Here is a 26,733-nt window from a genome sequence, read left to right as displayed (position 1 = left end):
TTTGATAGGGGCTGCATTGAATACGTCGATTCCTGTGGGTAGTGTGGACATTTTACCAATATTTATTCCCCCAGTCCATGAGCACAGAGTATCTTTCCACTTCTTTGTGTCTTCAACTTCTTTCCTCAATGTTTTACAGTTGTCAGTGTGCAAGTCTTTTGGCTCCTTGGTGAAATGTATTTCTAGATGTTTTGGATGCAGTTGTAAATAAAATTGTTCTCTTAATTTTTCTTTTTGATAGTTCATTATCAGGGTATGACAACACAACTGATTTTTGCGAATTGATTTTGCATCCTGAAATTTCACTGAATTTGTTTATTGGATTCTAACAGTTTTTGGTGGTGTCTTCAGGGTTTTCTATATATAGTATCATGTCATCTGCAAACAGAGATAATTTTACTTCTTCCTTTCTAATTTGGATGGCTTTTTTTCCTTGCCTAATTGCTCTGGCCAGGATTTCTACTACTATGTTGAGTTAAAATAGCGAAAGTGGGCATCATTGCCTTGTTCCTGATCTTTGAGGAAAAAGTTCCAGCTTTTGATCATTGAGTATGATGTTGGCTGTGGGCTTGTCATATATGGCCTTTATTATATTGAGGTACATTCCTTCTCTACCTAATTTATTGAGAGCTTTTATCATAATTTTTTCATGTGCAAAATGGGTCCTTAGTTGGGGAGTGATTCATAGCAAATCTCTTGGCATCATAAAGTTATACAAATTGTGGTTTTCATTTTGTGGGTAAGGAAACAGAAGATTGAGAACTCTTTAAAATTTTTTTTTAGTGTTTATTTTTGAGAGAGAGAGTGAAACAGAGCATGAGTGAGGGGAGGCCAGAGAGAAGGAGACACAGAATCAGAAGCAGGCTCCAGGCTCTGAGCTGTCAGCACAGAGCCCGGCGCAGGGCTCGAACCACAAACTGTGAGAACCTGACCTGAGCCAAAGTCAGACGCCCAACCGTCTGAGCCACCCAGGCGCCCCTAAAGTTGAGATCTCTTAAACATGGAGCTAAAGGTCCTGGTGGAGAGGGGACCACTGAGAAAAAGGGCAAGGACAGATCCCTGGTGACGGGAATGTGTTTATCAGGGAAGTGATGCCTGATGGTGAATTATTACTGATTCCTGTGCTGTTCTCCAGTTCCATCTAATCCAAACCCTTGGTAAAGTTGTATTGCCATGTCCATGGTGCTGGGCTGGGGAGAGGGGTGGTGGTGAAGGAGGAATGGTAGGGGCTGGTGGGGGGCAGAAACAGAAGTGCAGCAGCAAGGGGAGGCCAGGAGCCAGAATGGAAGTAGGGGGGATGGTAAGAATGTGAGCCCCTAGGAGTGCCGGGAAGTCTAGAGATGGTGCTGGGTTTCACCCTGGGGAGGAGGATGCATTTTGTTCAGTTATTTAAGGAAAGGGCAGCTCACAAAGGATAAAGGGGATGTTGTTCCAGCCCCTAAAGCTGACAATAACCCAGTTAGGGGGAGAAGGCATATGTGCGTGTGTGTGTGCACACACATACAAGAAATGCACCTGGTAACTAGGGCAGCAAATGCCAAGTGACCATTCACTGAGCAGAAAAGTTAGGAAGCACTACGAGAGTTTAGAATTCAGAGGGATTACTTTGGCTGGACTCAGTGGTGGTGCTGGTAAAAATGTTTAACGACCAGCTCCTGGGAAGAAAATTGAAGTTTTATTTGGTAGCATTTGCCGCTTGCCACGGTGTCAATACCGTAATGCCACCACGGTCAATTTCAAGTCACCAAGGTGACTTCACGAGATGTGGAGTTGGGAAGTGACACACAAGGACACACCATGACAGAGGAGCTCTGCCGCAAAGGTGAGGCGGGGCACTTAAGCTCCAGCATAGGTTATTGTCAAATGTATTATGATAGTTCAGAATACTGAGTTCTGAGCATTTACTACCTCTGTCTTTAATATAATTTCTTTCATTGTAAGTTTGCATAATTTTTAACAATGCCCATGTTCAATAACTGGCTTGCAAAATTCCTGAAAAATTACCAGTTGACTCTTGTGAGCTTATATGAGCCAACTCTAGGGCACTACTGGGTTAGGACAGGCTTTATGGAGAATGTGGGACTTAAGGTAGGCTTTTCAGGGTGAATAGGAGTTTGATAGACTTGGCAGAAGGCATTCTAAGCAAGGTAAAAGATGTGGCAAAGGTGTGGCTGTGGTATGGTCCCCTCCCTAAGGACAGGGGAAAAAAAAAAACCAACTCCAAAAAACCCTAAAAATCCCCTCAAGGAAACCTGGCTATACATGTACGTGACAACATCCCTCATGACCTTGTAACATGAGACCACTTAATCAGACTGCATGTTTGTGTTACTATACATGGGAGACAAAGAAACAGAAAACGTATAAAAAACTATGCCACGTGGTGTTCGGGGCTCAGTTCTTTGAGTACGAACCCAACTGAGCAGTGCCAGCACGAACAAAGTTGCTTCCTAGAAAGAAAAGAGGGGCTTGAACTCACAAAACGTGAGACCAAGACTTGAGCCAAAGTGGGATGCTCAAACATCGGAGCCACCCAGGCACCCCTGTTTCTCAATTTTTAAATTGATTTAACAAACTGAATTAATGTCTTAGTGAGAGCTGCTGTACCAGAATACCACAGGCTGGATGGGTTATAAACAACAGAAATTTATTTCTCCCAGTTCTGAATGGCTGAGAAGTCCAAGATCAAGGAGCTGCCAAATTCAGTGTCTGGCCATATTCCATTTCATAGATGGCTGTCATCTCACTGGGTCGTCTCATGGTAGAAGGGGAGAGGAGGCTCTAAGGAGTCTCTTTTATAAGGGCACCAATCTCATTCATGAGGGCTTTACTCTTATGACTTAGTCACGTCCCCCAAAGCCCCACCTCCTAATATCATCATACTGAGGATTAGGTTTCAACCTAAGAATGAGGAGACGATGGCGGTGTCACAAACATTCAATCTGTAGCAACTAGTTCTCTATGGCTGTGTAAAAAAAACAAAACAAAACTATCCCACAATTAGTGGCTTAAAATAATAAACTCTTATTCTCCTAACTTCTGTGGGTCAGGAATCTGGATGGGATCCTCTGCTCAGGGTCCCTCACAGGCTATAATCGGGGTGTTGGCTGGGGCTGCAGCCCTCTCAAGGTTAACTGAGGGGGGGGGAGGGGGATCTACATTTAAGCTCACTTAAGTGGTAATGGCAGGATCCTCCAATTTCTTTGGGCCGTCGGTCACAGGCCTCCCTTGGTCCCTTGCCATGTGGGCCTCTCTCTGTAGGGCAGTTACAACATGGCACCTGCTGTCCATCACAGCGAGGGTGTGAGAAAGCCAGAGACGGTGAACAAGACACAAGCTGGAGGCTCAGGAGTGACAGCCCATCACTTTTGCCAGATTCAGTAGACAGTGAGTTGTCACATGTCCAGTCAATAATCAAGGGGAAGGGATTATACAAGGGTGTGGATGTCAGGAGGTGGGAGTCTTTGGGGGCCGTCTCAGAAGCTGTCTGTCGCCTAAAGTTCTGTGACTTCTGGCTTAGCCAGCCTAGTGTGGACTTGAGTGCTACCATTGCATCAAAGGAATTCCATACCCCAGTCCCCCAGAGGTTCTCACTCCTGTCTCGCAACAACCTTGAGATGTCGGCGTTGTTCCCATGTTATAGCAAGGGCATTGGGCATTTAATGACTCATCCATGTCTGCGTAGCTGGTAAATAAAAGAAGCAGACCTTGAACCCATATCTCCTGAGTTCTAGGCTGTGGACTTTGCCCTTTGCTCTGTGGTACTAGGTTGAATAGTGTTATCCCCCCGGCCCCCGCCAAATTTGTCTACCCAGAACCTTAGAATGTGACCCGTTTTAGAGCTAGGGTCTTTGCAGATGTATTTAATTAAGATGAGGTCATGCTGAATTAGGGGAGGCCCTAAGTCTAATGGCTGGTATCTTTATGAGAGGACCATGTGAAGACAGCACGGGGGGGGCGATGCCATGTAAAGATGGAGACAGAAGTTGGAGTGATGTAGCTACAAACCAAGGAAGGGCAAGGGATACCAGCAACCATCAAAAGCTGGGAAGAGGCAAGGAAGGATTCTTTTCTTAGAGCCTACAGAGGCCCTGTTGCCCCACCAACACCTTGATTTCAGATTCCCGACCACCAGAGCAATGAGAGAATAACTTTGTGTTGTTTGAAGCCATTCAGTTTGTGGTCATTTGTTATGGCAGCCCCAGGAAACTGATGCATGTATTATCTCCCCAGAAAAAGATTCCAGCCACAAACCTCCCAATGTCTACAGCATGTTAAAAGGGCTTGTTGAGGGTGGTTCAAGAAGCACAACTACTCTGTGTTAGGCTCCATCCAAGATGCGGTCTCTCAGTTCCCCTCCTGGCCAGTGTAGCCTGCCTTCCAAGCCAGCAGCCCTAACTTAGGGCTGGGAGAAGGAAAGGGACATAATAAGTAGATTCACTGCCTGTGATCCAAGATGATAAACGTTACAGGATAGAAGCATGAGATTTCCTTCCTTCTTCCATGTGACAGGTCAAAGATTCGAATCCCTCTGCCCTTCTCCCCCTCATTCCCTTGAACTTGAATGCACTTGGAGCAGTTGACTCACAATAGCCCTGTGTGTACCGAGTTGTTGGTAGTCTCTGTTGCCTTGTATACACTGGCTTATAATAAGAAGCAGAGGTCAGAGTTCGGCTAGAAAAGGCGTGGGTGTGGTGGGATGGCTGTGGGACACATCTTCCGGTGCATCCAAGTTGGCAGGTTCGCACAGAGGAATCAGTAGCATTGGACCAAAGAAGAGGGAAGTCAAAGGATGTTCTTTGGACTCGGTGCTATGACAAGGGGCTCCTGCTCATGTTTGCAGGTTCTGAAATGCAAGAATTTCCTCTTGTGGGAGGAAAACAGCTCATCATGCGAATTATGATTAAGGTTTAAGGATTATCCTTAAAATAGTGCTTTAAAAAACATGCCTGCCACCTTCCAACTGACCTTCTGATGAAAGTAGCTTGTGTTCTACAGGGCCCAGCGAGTGGTGATTCACAGTTTGTGGTCCAAAAGCATCTCAAATTGGAAGGGGCCTTAGAGATGGTTTAAACCTAGTCCTTTGGTAGAAAGAGAAACAAAGGCGCAGAGACCCTCTCCTGTCCCTCTGTGAAACCAGCCGGACCAAGGGCTCTGTCCTCCATTTCTCGCTCTACTTGGCATTCTGGTGTCTTCTTACGTCCACATCTACCTGTACAAATCTGTCCCTACAGCATCTTCAGTTTCCACTGTGGGCCCCAGTGAGGTGTAACCATCCATCCATCTGCCCATCACATATTTATTGCACAGTGGATATGGAGATTATTAGGACAGGATCCTTGCTGTCAACGAGCTTACTGTCTAAGCAGAGAGCAAACACTTGTATGCAAGTAATGAGACCTCAAACCAGACTCCTTCAAGGGAGTACAGACTAGTTCCTATCTGCAAACCATTTGAAGAGTTGGAAAATAATTGTCACTAGAGGCCATAGACTCATAAGTAGGTATCATCCATTGACCTGTATAGTTTGAAAAGTGGGTGGACCATATACTTGGCAACCATACACTCTGAATTTTTCAAAATAGTCTCTTTTCAGTTCATGTGTCCTAACCGTTGTTTGGGAAGAGCTGGATGTCACGCAGTTAGGGTTTTCTGTACCAAATCTAACTTGTCTATCCCCTTCTTTCTAGGCCTCTAACAGATTCATTCTTTGGACCAAAGTCTTATGATGTATCTATTCTTAGAAGAGTAACACCCTAAGCCACAGACTAGCTATATCTTCAGCAATCATTTGAAGCCCCACTTTGGACAGGGAGGGCACTGCTCATGTGATACAGAGGTACGTGAGTGTATCCAGGAGCCTTGGACTGTTGAGCTGAATGGGGAATGAGATCTGATGACTATCACAAAATAGGCATCAACAGAATGCTTAGGGGGTATTATCACTGGGCCTTGGGGTAAGTGTTCAGAAGTGGGAAGAAGATGAGAGAGGGTCCTGGGAGCGGGAGAGAATCTGATTCTTCCCGTCATTCTGTTACTTCACTCAGGGGCAGGCCGCTTAGACAGGAGCTCTCTGGTCGGGGGCCTGGAGATCCAAACCATAAGAAGCAGGAAAAGAGCCTTTAAAGTCTTTGCATTTCAGTTGTATAGGTAAAGAAGCCCTACTCTCTTCTTTTCCCAACAGTTTAGAGAGAAAATAAGTCAACATGCTTTTTGGATTAGTGTGAATGCCTTTTCTCTATGTATAAGGACAAATGGTTCCCTGGGAGGCAGATGTTCATTCAATCATGGACAAATTTAACCAGAAATTAGGGAGCATGCTAGGGAACGGTCTCAAGGCATCCAGGCCGTCATCCAGCCTGGTAGCCCTGACACATGTCCCTATGCTGCCACAGATGTCCTTATCCCTCCCCCCCCTTCCTTTCTGGTATTTCAACAATAATTATCAAGGTAATTATCTGTTATATAATGTGCATCTTTGAAGTTGATATAGAAGTTTAGAATAGATTTGCTATAGACGGATGTTTTCCCTCAGCAAAACTTATTTTGTTCATCCGAACATATTTTAGGCACCAGCTGTATACCAAACATGAATGAGGCTGAAAAGGGAAGAGTCCCTGGGGTACAGCAAGTTGTAAAGTCCTCTGGGAAGGAGGCAGGAGTAGTGCGTACTCCCTGCTGGGGAGTTGGCTCTTTAGACCCCAAACCTGCTCCCCACGCCGGATCACCATCATGAGGCTCATGGTGAGCCCTCTTACATCCTGTGACTGGAAACTCTGAGGCCTTGTCAGTGCTCCTCCTCATTGGTATCATCTGTAATATGCTTCAGAAAACCTCTGTCTCACAGATGTTTTGACTTTAGTCATTCGACCTATTGCCCTTTACTGGGGTGCCTCAAGTATTTGGTGGGCGTACTGTGACTCAGTCCTCAATCTTGTCTACAGATTATAGGAAAGACCCCAGAGCAAGGCCCAGGGAAGTTCAGTGACCTCTTCCAAGTTGGGCAGTGAGTTAGGATGCCTGAACACTCCTTCCAACATACACTAGTTTACCAAGTGATGACCTTACACCATCTTGGGCTGGGAACGATCTTAGATATCTATCCTGTGCCATGGCTCTCATCTTTCTGAAAAGGAAATCGAGACCCGGAGTGGGTTGTTGGTGGTCCAAAGCCAGGGAATGGCAGACTTCTAGAGCTAGAAGGCGCCTTTGGCCTTCTGTCATCTAGTTTTGCCTCCAACCCAAAGGAGCAACACTTTCCACACGCTCCTTGCCGGGTGATTACCCAGCCTCTGCCTGAACACTTCTGGAAATGGGAGTGCATGATTTTTTTTCTGTCCATTCCATTTGCAAACATGTCTCATTGTTGTAAAGCTCTTCTCTGTAATCAGAGGGAATCTGGTTTCCTGCTGTATCCACTGACCGCTGCCTTGCAAAACCACCACAACAAAACCTACAACCTCTGTGTCCTGGGAGACTTGTCCCCACCATGGACCCCTTTACTCAACCAGAGCATTTCAGCTCACGTTGCCCCAGCTTCCCTGATCCAGACTGATTTTCTTTAGCATGGCTTAGTTCAGAATGTTTATTTATTTTGCTTTTATTTGTTAATGGTAACTACCACCTTCTGTAAGTCCCATCCTTCCCCGCCCCCTTTTCTGAGATGCAGAAGGCCCTCATTAGAACATCAGTGAGTTCACTGCACTCTTTAAAATCAAGACAACAAAAAAAGCTTGAGTGTGCTTCCCCTGACAAGCCTCCTTAAATATAATCATAGATCTGTCACAAAATATGCAGGCTTATGAGGGGTTGTCAAAGTCTTTCCTGAAGTGGGAGATGTTTAGGGGGAAAAATTCTTTTGCATTAACTGAAAAGGAACAAAGTAGGAAAAAAAAAAAAAACAACAAAAAAACAAGGACCAGATGATTCTGTGAAGGTTTTGCAGAGCCACAGTGTTGCAATCTTTGCCTTGATGAATGATAATGCAGCAGCTTCCGGAAAGACAGAAAAATTAAGTTCTGAGCCGTACATGTAATTGGTCTTGACATTTCTATTCTAGGAGTTTTTCTCTTAACTGAGTGGGGAAGCAGGTGAGGTAAGAGAAGCGAAGTGTTACTTTCCAGAGTCATCCAGATTCAAATCTCTGATTCTGATGGGGAGTAGACCAAAAGGCACCATACACGCTCAGTTTTCTTTAAGCCAAGTCCTGCCCAGTGATTCCCGTTATTAAGTTGTATCCACACCATGACTCTCTGGAGGGTTTATGGGCTCTTCAGCATTTAAAATGTTTAAAAAAAATTTTTTTTTTTTTAACGTCTATTTATTTCTGAGAGAGAGAGAGTGAGCAGGGGAGGGGCAGAGAGAGAGGAGAGCAGAGGATCTGAAACGGGCTCCGCACTGACAGCAGAGAGCCCGACGCAGAGCTCGATCTCAAGAATCAAGACATCATGACCTGAGCTGAATTCAGTTGCTTAACCGACTGAGCCACCCAGGTGCCCCTAAAATTTCATTCTTTTTTTAAAAAATTTTTTTTAGTGTTTTCATTTATTTTTGAGACAGAGAGAGAGAGAGAGAGGGAGACACAGAATCCGAAGCAGGCTCCAGGCTCTGAGCTGTCTGCACAGAGCCCCACGCGGGGACTAAGCATCCAGTTGCTTCAAGGGCCAGCACAGACACATCCCCACGTTGCGTGGCCCTGGAGGAACAAGTTCAAGGACGTGCAATAAGGAAATCCGGTGCCGTGGCTCCTCTGGGGCTCTCCAACTTCCACGCAGGCATGATCACATCACTGTGTCCTCATCTGATGCCAGACCTCCCAAGCGGTCCAGGGGTTTCTAAGCCTTCTGCAATTACTCAGCATAATAAGATTTCAGAGCTCTCCCTGGCTTAAAATGTGCTTTCCATTTTCTCACCAGCCCACTTCCCTCCCCCGGCCTTGCCCTGAATTAGAAGTGCATCCGCAGAAAGAAAGATTCACAAGCCCCTAAACTGCCCAGTGGCACATTTCTATCTTTCATCTCTCCTATGAGCATCTCCTTGCCCTTCTTCACACACCCAGGCTGAACGAGAGCATGACATCCAGACACAGCTATGGTGCCCTGCCTGGAAACAGAGCCTCTTGCAAATCCGCTTAGCCTTTCCTCCAAATGAGAAAGCACTCCCAGCCTTCTTGATCCCCAGTAATTGTAATGGGGATTACGAACAAGCCCTGCAGAGATCAATTTCCAAATGAAATGTAAGAACCCTTTCAAGTGCCTCACCCTAATTGTAGACGCTTTCAGTGTTACTGGAGCTGGTTTTGAAAACCACCTTGCCGATGCCTCAAATTAAGTTACGCTGCACCTGCATATGCAAAAGGAAGGGACATCAAAGAAAGAATCAGTGGGGATGGCAAACAGAAAGAAATGCTGGGCACAGACATGAAGACATCTGGCTTTCCTGGAACCTGCTGTTTGTTTCGTAGGCAAGGACAATTAGCGACTGGAAGGAGAGCTGGGTGTGGCTTTGTTGTGTCCTCAAACTTTACTGTCTGTTTCTGAAGACTTCTTATTTCCAGGCCGAAAGGGTGGATTGATTGTCCTATTTGTTATTCTTCAAAACTTTTCCTGGTATTTTATTTTTAATTTTTTTTCAGTTTATTTATTTATTTATTATTTTGAGAGAGAGAGAGAGAAAGAGCGCAAGTGGTGAAGGGCAGAGAGAGAGAGGAAGAGAAAGAGAATCCCAAGCCGGCTCTGCATTGTCAGTGCGGAGCCTGATATGGGGCTCAAACTCACGTGACACCATGACCTGAGCCAAAGTCAGACGCTCAACCAACTGAGCCACGCAGGTGCCCGTCCATGAATTTTAATAAAAGTGATCTCTGAAGTAAGTCACTGTCACCCTGAATTCATGCAGAGCCAGGTTTAGGCTGCTGTAAAAGAAACGCAGCTTTTCTGGTTTCAACCTAGAGAAACGGATCATTGCTTGGGAGAGGGAGGCCTTTTGTGGATTTGCGTAGATGGAAAAAACAACAAATTCTTAATGTCATTTGTCTTTTTTTAATGGACTTTGACGTGTTTCGAATTTATTTTTGCGCGTAATTTTAACACTACCGCCTGAGATTTTTTTTTTTTATACTTTATCTCTGAAATGTGTCAGATTCCACACTGACACCGTTTTTATAGAGAGGGTTTTGGTGCCCGCGAGGAAGTGGCATTGGTGGCCGTAGAGCCGCACGGACCAGGGTTTGAGTCCTCGGCGGGCGGCACTCTTTTTGTGACCCTGGGCACGTCATCAGCCTCAGAGGGTAATGACAACCCCGACTTCCTTGTGGCGTTGTGGAAGTGAGCTGACCCGGTGAGCACAGCTGCTTATACCAGGGCTGGGCACAGAACGTGAGCAACATTAGCTGGTACCTGGCGATTTCAGATTCGTGGGGCCCACGTCTCTGCTCCCCACCAGCCTTCCCAGGAGGAAGCCAGACAGCAGGGCCGCCTCCTCCCGTGCCCAGGCTTAAGCCTTAAGTAAATAACAGATTTAATCTCAGGGGAAGCAAGTGCATTCTGTTATGGGCACGGAGACATTTTATCGGTCTTCACACAAAGTCAACAGGAGACAAAAGAACGTCCTCCTTCCAGTTTTTCTCAAGTGTAGGGCGGGAAAATGGCAGGGCGAGCGTCTCTGCAGCCTTAGAGGCACCGGTAGTATAAGAAATAGGCACCTGGGTGGCTCTGTCTGTTAAGCATCCGACTCCTGATTTCTGCTCAGGTCACGATCTCACGGTTTGTGAGTTCGAGCCCTGCATCGGGCTCTGTGCTAACAGCTCGGGGCCTGCTTGGGATTCTCTCTCTCTCCCCCTCTCTCTCTGCCCCTCCCGCTCTCGTGCACGCTCTTTCTCAAAATAAATAAACTTAGATAGATAGATAGATAGATAGATAGAAGCATGAGGCCTGCACGGGCATTTCTGGACGCCTGGGTTCTGAAGCCAGTTCTGCCCCTGTGGATGAGGCACGAGCTCCGTGGGCCCGATTCCCCCCCGAGAATGTGATGGTTCTACTCGTGTGTCCCCACGATTCTGTGACCGGCTCTTACAGGCCGTTGTGACCCATTTTGGGGGTGTGTTATGACAGGGGTGGGCCCATCCAGTAAAACCTAGCTGAAAAAAGGCCCGAGGCAGGATGTGTTTTTCCTCCCAGATTCTCACGTTCAGGGGAAAGACCGCACCCAGCTGTCTCAGGGGGGTGACTCCAGGCCGGCCAGCCACCACCCACCACAGGGATCCATTTGGGGGATGTTCTCTTCAGGGCCACCACCTGCGGTGGCTGAGGGGCACCGCGCTCCCCCCGGGGGGCTCCTCTGGAGTAGAAACAGGTTTAACTAGAGCCGGTGGTGATTCTCCAGGCGGCCAAGAAAACCTTCCCAGTGCTCCATCAGAGTGACGGGAGGTCTTTACAGGGAGTTTTAGAACCTTCCATATTTAGTTCCAAACCGCACGTCCTTGCCTCCAGTTTGTCAGCAGGCCAGCTGTCTCTCAGTGGGAGTGCGGGCTGCTGTCTCTTCCTGACGTGGGTTGACTTGAGACTGTCGTGCTTGCTCCATTTGAAAGCCGAGTCCACTCGCTGTGGCCAGAAGCACTTAGAAATCAAACGCGGATCTCTGTTGCTTTCAAGGTGACGAAGGTGCATCCCGCTGGAAGATGGGTCACCGGTTTCGCGGTGGGTCTTGAATTTGTCACAGTATAGTTACCCTTTCGTAGTGCTCCGGAGGCAGAGTAAAAGCTTGGTGGCAAACCATGAGAATGAACGTGGAGAATGCTTTATTTACCCATAATTCGCTCCCCGACTACGCCGTTTGCCTGTCCGCAGCTCGCCAGCTGCCGTGGCATCTGTGTTGAGGATGCTCTGAAGTCCCAGGATTCGTTGCTGTGGTGCACCTGCCTCCCACCAAATGGCTGACGCTCTGGCTCTTCTCTTAATTATTCTCTCTTTCTTTAAATGTTTATTTTTGAGAGACACAAAGAGAGACAGAGAGAAAGAGACGGAGTGTGAGCAGGGGAGGGGCAGAGAGAGAGGGAGACACAGAATCCGAAGCGGGCTCCAGACTCTGAGCTGTCCGCACAGAACCCGACGCGGGGCTCGAACCCACGGACTGAGAGATCGTGACCTGAGCCGAAGTCGGACGCTTAACCGACTGAGCCCCCCAGGCGCCCCTTTCTCTTAATTATTCTTATTTTTACTCTAACGTGAGACTCGGGTTTAAATGAAGAAGACCTTATTTACTCCACCATTTTTTTAAAAAGCAAAGGCTGGTGTTGAGACAAAGAGTTGAATGTGTGGTGAGAAGTGGGGCCTTACATACTGGGATACTGGGAGAGGGTGAATCTAGGAGGGCGATAAAAAAAAAAAAAAGAAAGAAACCATTGAGCTTGGGAAACGGTGATAAGCCATCCATCAACCAGTGAGTGCCTTCTGCCAGGCCCGGTCCTGATGTGTGGAGCACGCAGCCCGGCCTTCAGACTCCTGGCCGGCCTTTCTAAGGAGAGCAATTTTATAAAGCAGGTTGATTTAAGGCACCAACACCTTTGCTGGGCTGAGACAGGAGAGGCGCCAGGGCCTGCTTTTCCTCTCTATCCTCCTTCCGTTCCTTGTCCTCCTTTTCTCTTTTAATACCAGAACTCCCCCCCCCGGTATTAGTTTTCCGTGCAGTGTTGGGACAAATGACCCCGTACCTAGTGGCTTCAAACAGCACACATTTATTGTCTAACAGTTCTGGAGGTCAGAAGTCCAAAATGTCTTAGTGAGCCAAAAACACGACTGCTTTCCTTCCGGAGGCTCCAGGGAAGACTGTTTCCTTGCCTTTTCCAGCTGCTGGAGGCCGCCTGCGTTCCTTGGTGACCTATTCACAGGTTCCGGGGCTTAGGATGTGGACATATTTGGGACACCACACAAGCAGATTCACGGAGCGTGTGTGTGTGTGTGTGTGTGTGTGTGTGTGTGGCGGGGGCATAGCATAGTGATTGCTCACGTCAGACTTGATCAGCTTTCTGAGTAAGCCGGGAGTCCACAGCCTTTGGGATGGATTTAAACCAAACCTAGCATTAAGAGTTCTTCCTCCCCAAACCACACAGCTCACTGCATTTTACCAGAACATTACCTCAACTTATCAGTGGTACACAGAGATATGTGTAAACAAACAGACATATAAGAGATGGTCTATTATATTTGGCAAATCTTAAGACACCCAGGAGACAAAAGGGAAAGGCTTTTTTCTTGTTGAATTTAGCTCTTCACAGGTAGGCAAGATTCTGAGTCTTTTAGGTAAGAGTTCAGGGAGGGGGGGCTGTGTCTACAGTAGAAGACAGAAAATCCCAGAGTGCTTTGAAGTGAGTAAAGAGAATTTTCACCGGGCGACTGCATTTACTTAGGCCCTGCCCGTGTTTACCATTGTCTGCACCCATTCCTTTCCCTAAAGTAAATAAAATCTGAATGCTTCCTTAAGCAGAGACCATTGCAGAGTTTCCCTCCAAAAAAACAAACAGCCACCACTTCTACCAAAAACAAGAACAACAGAAATATGCCTATGCCTTTGGGACAATCCACAGTTGTAAAGAAAATCTTTTCCTCTGGGGCCTCAGGTTGTCTTTAAAAGATTCCTTCACTTTCTGTCCCCTGCCCACCATACCCCACCTCCCACAACAGAATCACAGTCTTCGAAGGTATTTTTTTTTTAAAGGAGGTAGGTTGAAAAAATTCTCACCAAACTTCCCTGTGGGTCAGCAGCCTGCTGTGAGTTATGAGATTGTATTCATTTGTGAGAAAGCGTGAGGGTAGAAGGCAGGCTGACAGTCCTTTGACAAAGATGAATTTTCTGTCCATGTTTTAATCTTTAATCTGGTTACCATATGTTGTTTCTGAAGGGTTAGTTAATTAAAAGACCTTATTTTTAGAACAAGTTGGACTGGCGTTAGCAATATGCCAGAAAATAAGAAAAAAATTAATTGGTCAACCGCAGAAATGTCTCAAAAAACGCTTAATAAATTTTTGATAAAACGCTTAAAAAATTAACCCAGAGTAGAAAGAGAATATCGATTTCACTCCAAATTCATGAGCATTTAACTCACAAGAAATGAATACTCATAATCCTTTCAAGTCCCATACTTAAAGATCCACTGGTGATAACAAAGCCAGTGCCTATGATTGGGGCACCTCTAAATCAACTGTACTTTTTAAGTAAAAGTTTAAACAGTAAGTGCATACTACCCAGTTAGAATTCAATGCTGCTTTGCTGTTAGTTTTTTAAAGCAATAGTAAATCTTTGTATAGAATTTATTTACACAGTTACTCAGTTTTCTAAGGCTGTTGTAGCCCAGTACCATAAACTGGGGGGCTTAACACACCAGAAGTTTTTTTCTCTCGCAGATCTGGAGGATGTAAGTCCAAGTTCAAGGTGTTGACAGGGCCATGATCCCTCTGAGGGTCCAGAGAGGATCTGTTCCATTCCTTTCTCCCTAGCCTCTGGAAATCCTTGATATGCCTTAGCTTCTAGATGCATGACTGCATCTCTGACTCTGTCATTCAATAGCCTTGAACTTGTGCATCTCTGAATACCTATGTCTTCACATGGCCTCCCCTCTCTCATGTGTCTGTGCCCAAATTTCCTTCTTTTTGTAAGAACACCACCTTAACACATCATGACCTCATCTTAACTAATTATATTGCAAAGATGCCATTTCTAAGTAAGGTTAATTTCTGAGGTTCTAAGTGGACATGAATTTGGGACGGACACTGCGTAAACCAGGGCAGTTACCATCTCATTAGATCAGCTTCTCTATCCATAAAATGGGAATAATATTGCTTATTCATATTTGGTTTTAGTGTAATGAATATAAGGCTCATTCTCTGACTCTTACTCCTGAGATCTAGTGAGATCAGAAGCCAGACTTCTTCTGGAATTATTTTTATATAACTTGAAAATTACTAAGCAAGGAATTTTTTTTTTCATGTAATCTCTTCAGACTAGAATTTTCCCAGAAAATACCTTGGGAAACATCAGTTTAATAATGTGGCCTCTATGTCAAGTAGAAATAATAAGAGGGATGGGGGGCCTTCGGAAGGTGCTTGGGTCATGAGCGTGGTGAAACTGGGAGTCAGCAGTCCAGAGGAGGGCTCTCACCGGACCCAAGCCTGGCTGGTGCCCTGACCTTGAACTTCTGGCCTCCAGAACTGAGAGAAATAAATTTTGTATTGTTTATAAGCCACCGAGTCTGTGGAATTTTGTAATAGCAGCTTAAAAAGACCAAGACAGTTAAGCAAAACTCTTGTCTTCAAGTCTTAGTCCTTCATACACACACCCACACCCACACCTCTTCGAACCATTGAATGCCAGGTGAGATCTTGGCTGCAGGAAGGCTGTTTTGGAATTTCTACTAGTGCAGCTTAACATTTTCCTTGGTGACTGGATGAAAGCCTTGTTGCCTTGATGATATTAAAAGATGCACGATGGCTTTGGAGATTTTGGAGATGGCTATTGTTAACAGTCGTAAAGGAAAGAAGAGTCTCATGAACGCAAGGCAGGGAATGATGGTCCTTGTGCAGAGTACAGCACAGGACGACGTGGGAGAGGAGATCAATTTCTCGAACACCAGTGTACGGGACTCTGCTGATCTCCCTGGTGAAACTGGTAGAAAAGATTTAAAACAGCAAGCATTTAAAGCCTCTGGAAATGGTCCTACGGTACGACAGTAAATGAAGAAACCTCTGTTTGAGGAAATCTATGCAAATTTGGTTAAAAAAAGTTGAGAGTCTGTAATATCTGAAATGAGACTGCCCCCTCCCTTGTCCTGCTGGCTCTGGAAAGTAAGGTCTCCACTCCAGATGACTGTGGCCACCAGCACAGGCTGCCTTGCCCCCAGCCCCCAGGTGGAGGGCTTTCTTCCTGGGAGGAGCAGGACTCCAGTGTTCCCAGCCCCCCAAGTGCTGTGTCTCAGTCCCAGCAAGCGTGGTCAAGAGGCGGGGGCTTCCTTCTTTGTCCCAGCCCCTGCTCCTGGAATCGAGACTTGACCTTGGGTAAGGTGCGATGAGAACACCGGAACCCAGACTGTCCTTGCCCCTGCCGGGAGATGCAAGCCAGGAGGACCTCGGGGACCTGCTGCTTCCTCACCTTGCAGGCAGTGCTCAGCTCCTAGAGCAAAAATGTCACTCAGAGAGCAGCTGGCCACGGTGGCATTCCCAGTTCCCGGGCCCTGGCTCAGAGATTTTGCCTGGGGGTGAGGGGGAGAAGCCGTTGTAAAGGCAACTCATCTCTTCCTGAAGGAACTGATTTCATTTACAACAGTAAATGAGTTCAAATACGAAGGCACTTTTAAGAGCAGTGGACGTTGTGGTTAAAGGCAGTTGAGAGGTGATTCATAGGTTTCATGAACAGCCTAGACTATAGGCTGGCCGGTTTGCAGGACGGAACAGAGGAAGAAGAGGCTGGGGAGGAGCCCTCCTGACACTGACCTCAGAAACTGTTCCTTCAAAGGAGCCCCAATTCGAGTGAGTTCATTTGTAGAGCAATTTATGCCCCAGTGCACTGTCGCAAACAATAGAGGAGGCAGCTGGAAATGATGAGAGTTTAACAGCTGGGTGTGGTTACTCAAAGAGAGGAAGGGATCCCTGCGAATACCACAGTCACCCCAGGGTGACCGTAATCCAGCCAGCCACTAAAATTAAACAGACAAACAACAATAACAATTGGGGTGCCGGTAGCCAGAGTGGCTACAATATGTTATCTAAAACGTTCAGTTTCCAACAAAAAAATTATGAGGCATGCATGAAACAGGAAAGTATGACCCACACGCCAGAAAAAAAGCAGGCAACAGAAGCTGTCTGTGAGAGCAACAAGATGTTGGATTTAACAGAAAAAGACCTCAAAATAGCCACTATAGATGTGTCCACGCAACCGAAGGAAAGCGTGATCACAGAAGTAGAGGAAGGTATGACGACAATGTTGCGTTACGTAGAGAACATCAGTGAAGAGAGAAAAATCGTAAAAAGGAAGCAAATGGAAGCCCTGGGGTTTAAAAATATAACAACTGAAATTAGAAATTCGCTAGTTGAACAGAATGGGAAGACAAGCCACAGACTGGGAGAAGATATTTGCAAATGACATTCTGATAAAGGACTATTATCTAAAAAGTCAACAATAAGGAAAATGGGCAACCTGATATTTAAAAGGGCAAACGATGTGAACAGGCACCTCACTGAAGAAGAGACACCGATAGCAAATAAGCAAATGGAGAGATGCTCATCATCACATGTCATCAGGGAAAGGCAAATTAAAGAAACTGAGATACCACCGCACACTTACTGGACGGGCCAAAATCTAGCATGCCAACAACACCAAATGTTGATGGAGAGGTGGGACTACAGGAACTCTCATTCATTGCTGAGGGGAATGCAAAATGGTACAGCTACTCTGGAAGACAGTTTGGCAATTTGTTAGAAAATGAAATCTACTTTTATCGTATCCAGCAGTGGCACTCGTTGGTTTTTACCAAATGAGCTCAAGCCTTATGTCCGCACAAAAATCTGTACACAGGTGTTTATTGCAGCTTTAGTCATAATTGCCAGAACGTGGAGGCAACTGGGAGGTCCTTCAGTAGATGAATGGGTAAATAAACTGTGATCCATCCAGAGAGTGGAATAGTATTCAGCACTCAAAGAAATAAGGTATCAAGCCATGAAAAGATATGGAGGAATCTGAAATGCACACTACTAAGAGAAATAAACCAATCTGAAAAGGCTATATATTACATGATTCCAATCATATCACATTCTGGAAAAGAGAAAGCCATGGTGATAGTGAAAAGATTAGCAGTTGCCAAGGGTTAGGTAGGATGGAAGGATGAAGAGGCAGAGGCCTTTTGGGGGGGTGAAACTATTCTGTGTGATACTATAATGGCGGCTACATATCATTATACATTTGTTAACCCATAGGGTCTATAACACCAAGAGCAAACCCTAGTGTAAGCTGCGCATCAACAGGAATACTGGAAAGAGAAGAGAGAGAAAGGAGTAGAAAAATAAATAAAGAAAAAACTTACCAAATTTGTCGAAAAACAATATCCTGCACGTCCAAGAAATGAAATAAACTCAGATAAAAAAACAGAGATCTATGAATAGATACATCATGATAAAAATTATGGAAGTCAAAGATGAGAGAAAAATCTTGAAAGCAGTAAGAGAAAAATTACATGTTACATACAAGAGAATCCCAATAAGGTTAGCAGAAACAATGGAGGCCAGAGGCAGTAGCATAACATATTCAAAGTGCTCAAAGATAACAACTGTCAACCAGAGTCAGTATAGACCCCGCAAGTAAAATGGCAGTGTCTACAACAAGACTGATTTCATGTTAGATCAACTTGCTATAAGCCTGGGAGGTTCCCATGACCCCCTTGAGCTCACAAGAATAATTCACAAAATTCAGGAAGATAACTAAATGAAGAGACGTGTAGGGTGAGGTCTGGGGGGGGATCCCAAACATGGGGCTTCTGTGCCTTCTCCCCATGGAATCAGCATGGAATCACACTGATGTGTTCACCAGCCAGGAGGCCCCACCAATTGTGTCCAGAGTTTTTATTAGGATTGCATTACATAGGCATGATTTACTGAATATCAACCCTGTGATTGAACTCCGTCTCTAGCCTTCCTTATCCTCTTTGGGGGTCAGGAAATCAGGTTGATAACATGCGACTCAAAGCTTCAACACTCTTATCACAAAGTTGGGCTTTCCAACCATGATCAGCCCCCATCCTGAAGCTACCCAGGGGCTCACCAGGAGCTACTGCATTAGCATAAACTTAGATATGATCCAGGAGGCTTATAAATAACAAAAACACTTCATCACTCAGGAGATTCCAAGGCTTTTAGAAGCCCCACGCCAGGAACCTTAGGCAAAGACCAGACAAATTCTTTATTGTACAACATTCATGACATGCCATTCTTTTTGTAGGTTGCAAGATACAGTTTGTTAGATTTTTTTTCAGTTTGTTACATTTTTACTGAGGATTTTTACATCTATATTCATAAAGGATATTGATTTGTAGTTTTCTTGTGACCCGTTTATCTTGTCTTGGTTCCAGCCTCATAGAATGAGTTGGGAAATGTTTTGCTACTTTTTGGAAGACTTTCGCGAAGAATTGGTATTAATTCCTCTTAAAATACTTAGTAGAATTTACCAGTGAAGCCATCTGTTCTTGGGAATATTTTTGTGAGAAGTTTTTAAATTACTAGTTCTGTCTATTAACTTGTGTAGATCTTTGAATATTTTCTATTTCTTCTTGAGTCTGTTTCAGTCACTTTTGTCTTTATAGAAAGTTATTGATATTTTTCATTCATTTCCCATTCATTCATCATTTTTACTTCTGTAAGGTTGGTAGTAATGTCCCCTGTTTCATTGCTGCTTCTCTGTATCACTGTTCTGACGATGGGAGTGGGGATAGTGGACTCATGCTTTGTGAGGAGGGCACCGGCTGGGGTGGTAGCCTCTGGTCTTCTTGATTTGTATCTGGTGTGGAACCTCTGCCCTGTGAGGGCGTCTCCGGTCCCAGTATTCTTGGCTCACCATGCCTGGGGCTGAGCCTCCACTGTATGAGTGAGCATGGGTGAAGGAAAGCAGACCCTGACCTCTTGGCTGTATGCACCTGGAAGTCAGCGTTTTCAGCACCCAGGTTGGGGGGATGAGAATGTTGGCAGCCTGCCTTCCTGGGGAACAGCTGCAGCCCTCTCCTATGGACCAGGGGACGAAGAGTCTGACCTTCTTGGCCACACTCACTGGAGTGGAGCTTCTGTCATACCGATCTGGGGTCGGGGGAGTGAGAGAGTGGGTCATGGCTCCAATGCCACAGATTCTCCAGCTTTTAACCTAAATTTGGTAGACTTTTTTGAATAAATGTTTCTTCATTTGCTGTATGCCCTTGGAACAGTTTACAGAGATTTTAGACGGTTTAGATTTTAGATTTTAGGATCTTTATAAAGAATTTTCACCAGCTGTTCAATGGAGAGAGGGTCCGCAGAACTCCTTGTGGGACATTCTGGAAGTATGCCTTATCTCCCCTACTCGCTATCCTTTTCACAGAAAGCATTGCTTAATTCCTGGCTTTATAGCTTCAGGTGGTTTGTGGAACGGCTCAGGCAGGGCTGACAGAAAACGGAGGGCTGAGGAAGAGAACCTAGGAGACATATACGTGGGGAATTAGGATTGAATTGAAGACAGCGTTAAAATATGAAATGATTAACTTTGGAAAGAGAAGGTTCAGGTTATGAAGAACTAGGATGCATGTTCATGGAGCACCAAACAAGTGGAAGGCTTATAATGCAGGGCAAGGTACTTAGACACAAGGAACCGTCACTTTGCAAGGTTCTTAAATAATAGAATGTACTACCCATGAAGGTTGCAGAATTGCATTTTAAAACCGGCCTAGACCCTTATTTTTAGATCTCATGAGTGACGACAAATGCAGCTTCTCTATCACCTCCTTCATGATGATAAAATCTGACCGAGGCATTTTATTAACACAAATTATCAAACTAAGGTCAGCGCGGTACCTTTCGCCTACCACTCGGAACCGCGGCAAAGCACCCAAGAATATCTTAGCATTTGTAATAGCGAAGCGCAAGTAAGCCAGAACCTTATTAGGTTCTGGGCCACACAGATAATTATTTTGTTCTTCCGCCAGAAAGTTAAACAAATAAAAGCAGCTGTCTTTCCTACTTGCTTTTCTGCGAGGCTAACTTAGCTGTGTTGCTGCCTGAAGACCGCGGCACAGGGTAAACAGCCTCATTAGATCCCTGGCAATGCTTGGGTGCTTAGGTCATGCCAGCTTCCTGAACATGGGTGACCTATTGTTTTTTCCCTCTCCGGGATGGGGAGATAAAAACTACACTTCAAATATTTACCCTCCTTATCTTTCTTGTTCTAATAAGGGACTTGGTTGTGGGGCCATTTCCAAAGAAATGCCTAATATAGAACAAAGTCAGTTTAAAGAGGTAACTGTTATTTAACGAGAGGAGGATTTTCAAATTACAACCTTAACAATATTAGGGGAAGTGAGTACTCTCTTGTGTTGGCAGGATTGCAGAACTTGGCCTTCCCACTCTGCTAGGGGCAGTTCAGTGTTTTCTTCGATAAGAGGAAGAAGAAACAACAGACACAGTGATGATGTCTATCGGTTTCTCTTGGCGACGAAATGAAATTAAAATATGCTGGGCATAGACTGAAATTGTGATTGGCAAAGTTTAATTAAACTTACTAAAGTTGTGCTCTAAGCTTGACCAGAACTTGAGTTTTGGGTCAAACAGGGGAAACTACAAATGTACACACCCACAAATGATACATATGTAAGCCACAATTTTATATATATAAATATATATATATATATATATATATATATTTATATTTATATATATATATATATATATATATATAAATATATATATATATATATATACACACACACACACACACGTATATGTGTATATATATGTGTGTATATGTATATATATATATAGATTGTGACATATTCATAGTGATTATAGCTAAACTATATCTAGATCTAGATAGATCCATGTCAAGGAATGTGAATTGCTTAAATGACAGGCAAATACATTTTCCAGCTTTTGCAATGTGAAAATTGCTTTTTGAGCATCCAGTGGTGTGTCAGTGCTGCTGATTGTTTTTCGAGAGGGGGTATATGCCCCCTCAAAATAAATCAACAGGATTGCTTCAAATCAGTTTTTAAATCATCAGGTTTTAGCGAGACTAAGATGAGAAATTTTTTTCCCCCGTTAATGAGCGTTATGGAGTCCTAAGGCACAAGCGAGCTTTAAAGGTTATAGAGATGTCTTGAAGCTGAACCCTATCGGAACATGAAGGAGGTCACTTCAAGTGCTTTGGCGAATAGGAAAAGGAAGTACAGTGTGCATTCCTGTGAAAAAATTGGTTTCTCATCTTAGTTTCACTAAAACCTGATGGTTTAAAAACTGAGTTGAGGGGCACCTGGGTGGCTCAGTTGGTTAGGTGTCCGACTTCAGCTCGGGTCATGATCTCATGGTTCGTGGGTTCAGGCCCCACACTGGGCTCTGTCCTGACAGCTCAGAGCCTGGAGCCTGCTTCTGATTCTGTGTCTCCTTCTTCTCTCTGCCCCTCCCCCGCTTGTGCTCTCTCACTCTCTCTCTCAAAAATAAACATTAAAAAAATTTTTTTTATATCCTAAATCAGGTTTTATGTACATAAAGAATATTTCAAATATTTTTGTGGTATATTCGTTAAAAACAAAGGGAGGGGGTGAATAGCCAATTTTCCCCGCCTCGGGATTCTTTTAAGTCCCAAGTTTCTAACCCAGTTAGGAGTTCAAAAAAACAGTGGAATTAGCTAGAGAATGGAGTTACCAGAACATTATGTACACGAACAAGGTTGCCTTTGGCTAGGTGAAAATGTTTTAAACGCTTCTCTCAGTCCTATTAAAAAATCTGTGTATCTTCAAATGTACTGAAACTTGAGTTGGCTTACAGGTATGCATTTCACTCTAAAAAATGAATACGAAGTCCCAGGGTGTAAATAAGAAATTGTTGTTATTTTGAAGTAAAGCGAAACAAGGAGGCTTTTCCAAATACATTGTAAATTGCAGAATCTTAGAATAGCTCCGAACCTGAGGTCATTGGCTTGCATTGCCCACCTGCTAGGATAAATACTTGGGATAAACGCGTCCACTGCCTTCTCATCTCTATTTGAAGACATTCACGGGCAGAGAAGCCGCGCTCTCCATTAGCACAAATGACTCAGGGTTTGGAGTATTTATTAGTTGTCAGTCACTGGGCTAAGTGCTCTTCTAACGTTGTAAAATAATTCCGTGAGGTAATAATATCTAGTTTAACAGATGAGGAAACTGAGTGTCAGTGGAGAAGAAGTAGCTTGGCTCGTGTTCGTTCCGTGACCAAGTGACAGCGTCAGGTCAGCTGGCACAAAGGCGGTGTGTTTTAGACACGATAGTGTATCGTGTGACAGATTGACTCTCATTTACGTGACTTCTCTGCACATCTTCTAAGATAACCAGTGTAGGCTTTCTTTCCCCTCCACAAACGTTTATCTATCCATTCCTGCCTGTCCTATTACCCTTCTGGTTACCTCTTCCAGGGATGACACAAGACGAGCAGTGTGATTGGAGGGAACAGAAGTCATCTTTTCCCCACTTTAGTTTGCTCTCAACAGTTGTGACGCGAATTCGTAACATTTCAGACAAGACAAACCTCTATCGGGTAAATAAACGCTAGTCCCTCCCTATCCCCTATGTTCAGCTCTGTGTGGTTATTAGGCTTTGTTATATCCTTCCATCTCTCTATTCCGCCGAAGTTCTTGCTCCAAACAATTGTGACACGCCCAGTTTGTTACAACACTTTAAGCAACAACCACTCCCTCAAGGACACGGTTCCCATTTCAGTTGCACAGAATATTGACTGTAATGACCTACGTATAAACCTCACTGTTAGCCCCTCAGTCCATAAATCACTGCATAATGGCAGATGTGTCCCACGATCCGTGACCAACAATGTCACTTCTCCCAAAGTCTGGTGACTGGTCATGTGTGCGTGGTATTCCGTTCATGCACAGACAGCAGAGCGCGTAACTGTGGTGACTTCTCGTTTCCTGGTGGTAAAGCCACGTGACATTTTAGAAACATGGATGAGCCAAAGAGGGAAAGACAGAAAGTACAGCAAAGAAAAAAAACGTGAACACACCGAAGTGACATTTGAGCTGAATGTAGATGGAGCCACACAGGCAACAGCTGGCCTTGGGAACGCTGTCGCTGTTCGATAGACTTGACCGGCATCCAGGGAAACTGAGTGAGGGTGACCTTGACCTGCATGAGGAAAGTGGCTTTGATGAGAGGGATGATGGTGTCCCAGAGGCAGTGCTGATGGAAAAAAGCTTCGCATTAAAGAAACTGTAGGACATAGAGCACAGCATTGAAAGCATGGATAAAAATGTCGGTAGCTGATTCAAACTTGGAAAGTCGTATGACAATCTGCCTTCAAGAAAAATACTTGCTGTGTATCATCAACATTTGTAATGTTTTAAACGACAGTGTGCTAAGTTTTAGCTTTATTATTTTTTTCATTTTCCTCATACTTTCATAATTGGCACTAAGAGTTTTTAATTTTTTTTTTTAATTTTTTTTTTAAGTTTATTTATTTTTGAGACAGAGACAGAGCATGAACGGGGGAGGGGCAGAGAGAGAGGGAGACACAGAATCGGAAGCAGGCTCCAGGCTCTGAGCCGTCAGCCCAGAGCCCGACGCGGGGCTCGAACTCACGGACCGCGAGATCGTGACCTGAGCCGAAGTCGGACGCTTAACCGACTGAGCCACCCAGGCGCCCCAAGAGTTTTTAATATTTTAACCAACATTTTTAAAGCTCATGAAACAGTCCTGTCTTCTCCCATTGACTGTTAGGATTTCTTTGCGTGGTTCCAGACTGCCTGGTCATCTCTGTGGTCTTGCATTACTCTGCAGAGTCAAATGTATCGGCAAATCCTCTTGGTTTCACCTCCAGAATGTCTCCGATTTATCTACTTCTCCCATACTCGCCCAATTCATAATTAGCTTTTTCCTGCTGGGACCAGTAAAAGAATAGCTTCCTAACTGCTTCCCCTCTCCCTGCCCCCTTCCTCATAATGCATCTTTCACTTAGTAGCCAGAGGGATCTTTTAAAATAGAGTCAGGATTTCCCTATTTAAAGGCTCATAATGGCTTCTATTCGAACCCTAAATAATTGCAACTCACGTTCAAAATGTGCCTGCTGCGTAGCCTCTGACTTGACGCCCATCCTTCTGGTCCCGGTTCGGGGCAGGAAGTTTGCGCCTCATCGCCCTGTGTTTATAATGACATGCAGGTGCATAAAATTGCATATATTCACTATAATCCTTGGTTCTTAACACTCCCAGTAAAAAGTCCTGAAACCGCTGTCCAACCCACAAGCTGGACTCATGTCTCACGGTCACCTTCATCTCCCCTCTCTGCTTCCTTGTGTCCAAGGTTAACCACCATTCTTAATCTGGTAGCTATCATTTCCGAGTTTTTCTTTTTAAAATAATTTCATCTTCTCTATATGTATATACCTAAAGTATGTTTCGTTGTTTAAACTTTTATAGGAAAGTCATCATGTTGAGTGGAATCTTTGGGGACTCTCTCCCCCACCCCCTACCTGACTTTGATGGACTCTTCCGACGATGGTTGTTTCTAAGTTTGGCTGAACACAGGTGCTATGAACTCTCCAGCACACGCATCCTGCCTGGCCTACAGCACTCTCGTGTAAATACCTAGGGGCGCTAACACGCAGAAACAGGCTCGTGCATGTACAGAGCTTTGACACATGGCATAGGAGGCATGTCATGTCAGTGAGAGAATGTTTTGCAATGAAAGTAGAAAACATGTTTATTCATACATAAATCACCACTACTGGGTTCCTATTCCATACATACACAAAGATAAACTCCAGAGGAATTAAAGACTTAAATGTTAAAAAATGCACAAAACTTGGGGCACCTGGGTGGCTTAGTTGGCTGAGCGTCTGACTCTTGATTTTGGCTCAGGTCATGATCTTACGGGTTGGTGGGTTCGAGCCCCATGTTGGGCTCTGTGCTGACAGCGTGGAGCTTGCTTGGGATTCTCTCTCCCTTTCTCTCTGCCCCTCCCTCTCCCTCTCTCAAAATAAATAAACTTAAAAAAGATACACAAAACTCAAGACCTAAAAACTTTACAAGTCTTAGTAGAAAGTAAGCACATTATCATTTATTGCTTAGAATAGGAAAACATGTTTTTAATGAGACACAAAATATATCGACTATGTTAAATTTATAAACTTTTTTTTCCCCCCAGCAAAAGACACCTTAGTGAAAATGAAAAGGTAAGTTACTTGGGGAAAGTATTTGCAATCATGCACTATCAAGACTGGAGGAAGAATGTTTGCATGACAGTAAGCACATAGGAAACAGAAAAATGGGCAAGAGATACAAACAGGCATTGAAATATCATCTGACATTTGTGTGGACAAAGTTCAAGTCTGTCAATTCAGCGTGGGGGGGAATGTGGGATCAGTGGCTCTCACAAACTCTGCCATGAGAACCACTTTGGGAAAAAGTGGCTTCCGTGGCTTCTGCACTTTCTGCAGGTGGATGTGTGATTGGCTACTTTCAAGTTCAGCGTGAGGCCTTTACTCTTATTTACCTTGTTTTAGAAATTACCCTTTTGGGTTTTTTATTCATTCTTCTCTCTTTTCAACTACAATGCAAGCTCTAGAGCAAGGATCTTGTCTAATTTGTTCATCACTGGTTCTAGAGTACAGGATCAGAGGTGCTCAGTAAATGGTCCAATGGATGGATTTGCATTTGATTTAGGGGAGTCGGCATCCTTCTAGTGCTCTTTATGAACCGTGTGCTCGCATTCTTTGCCTGTTTCCCAACTGGGGTAACTTTCTCTTATTAGTTCATAGGAGCTCCTCACATATTATAATGATTAATCTTATGTCCAATTTTGTTTTGCAGTACTTTGTTTTTCATTGTAACTTTTCATTTCTGTTCTCATTATACAGATGCTTAAAATTTTTGTGTAGTCCTACGTATCAATCTTTCCCATTATTGCTTTTGGGTTTTAGGTCCTACTTAGAAATACCATCCCTACCCCTGACACTATATTTTTTCATTTTTTCTGGA

General features: G+C 44.5%; 1 long non-coding RNA gene across 5 annotated transcripts in view; it reads left to right on the top strand.

Annotated features, from left to right (window-relative positions):
* The window catches only part of LOC122202769, a 52,230-nt gene that overhangs the window by 8,086 nt on the left and 17,411 nt on the right, over window positions 1-26,733 (top strand). The window lies entirely within an intron of this gene.

Source organism: Panthera leo, chromosome D2 (genome assembly GCF_018350215.1).
Source record: "Panthera leo isolate Ple1 chromosome D2, P.leo_Ple1_pat1.1, whole genome shotgun sequence".
Classification (NCBI taxonomy): domain Eukaryota; kingdom Metazoa; phylum Chordata; class Mammalia; order Carnivora; family Felidae; genus Panthera; species Panthera leo.
Note: the sequence above shows the minus strand (reverse complement) of the source record. Positions and strands in the feature narration are given on the sequence as shown.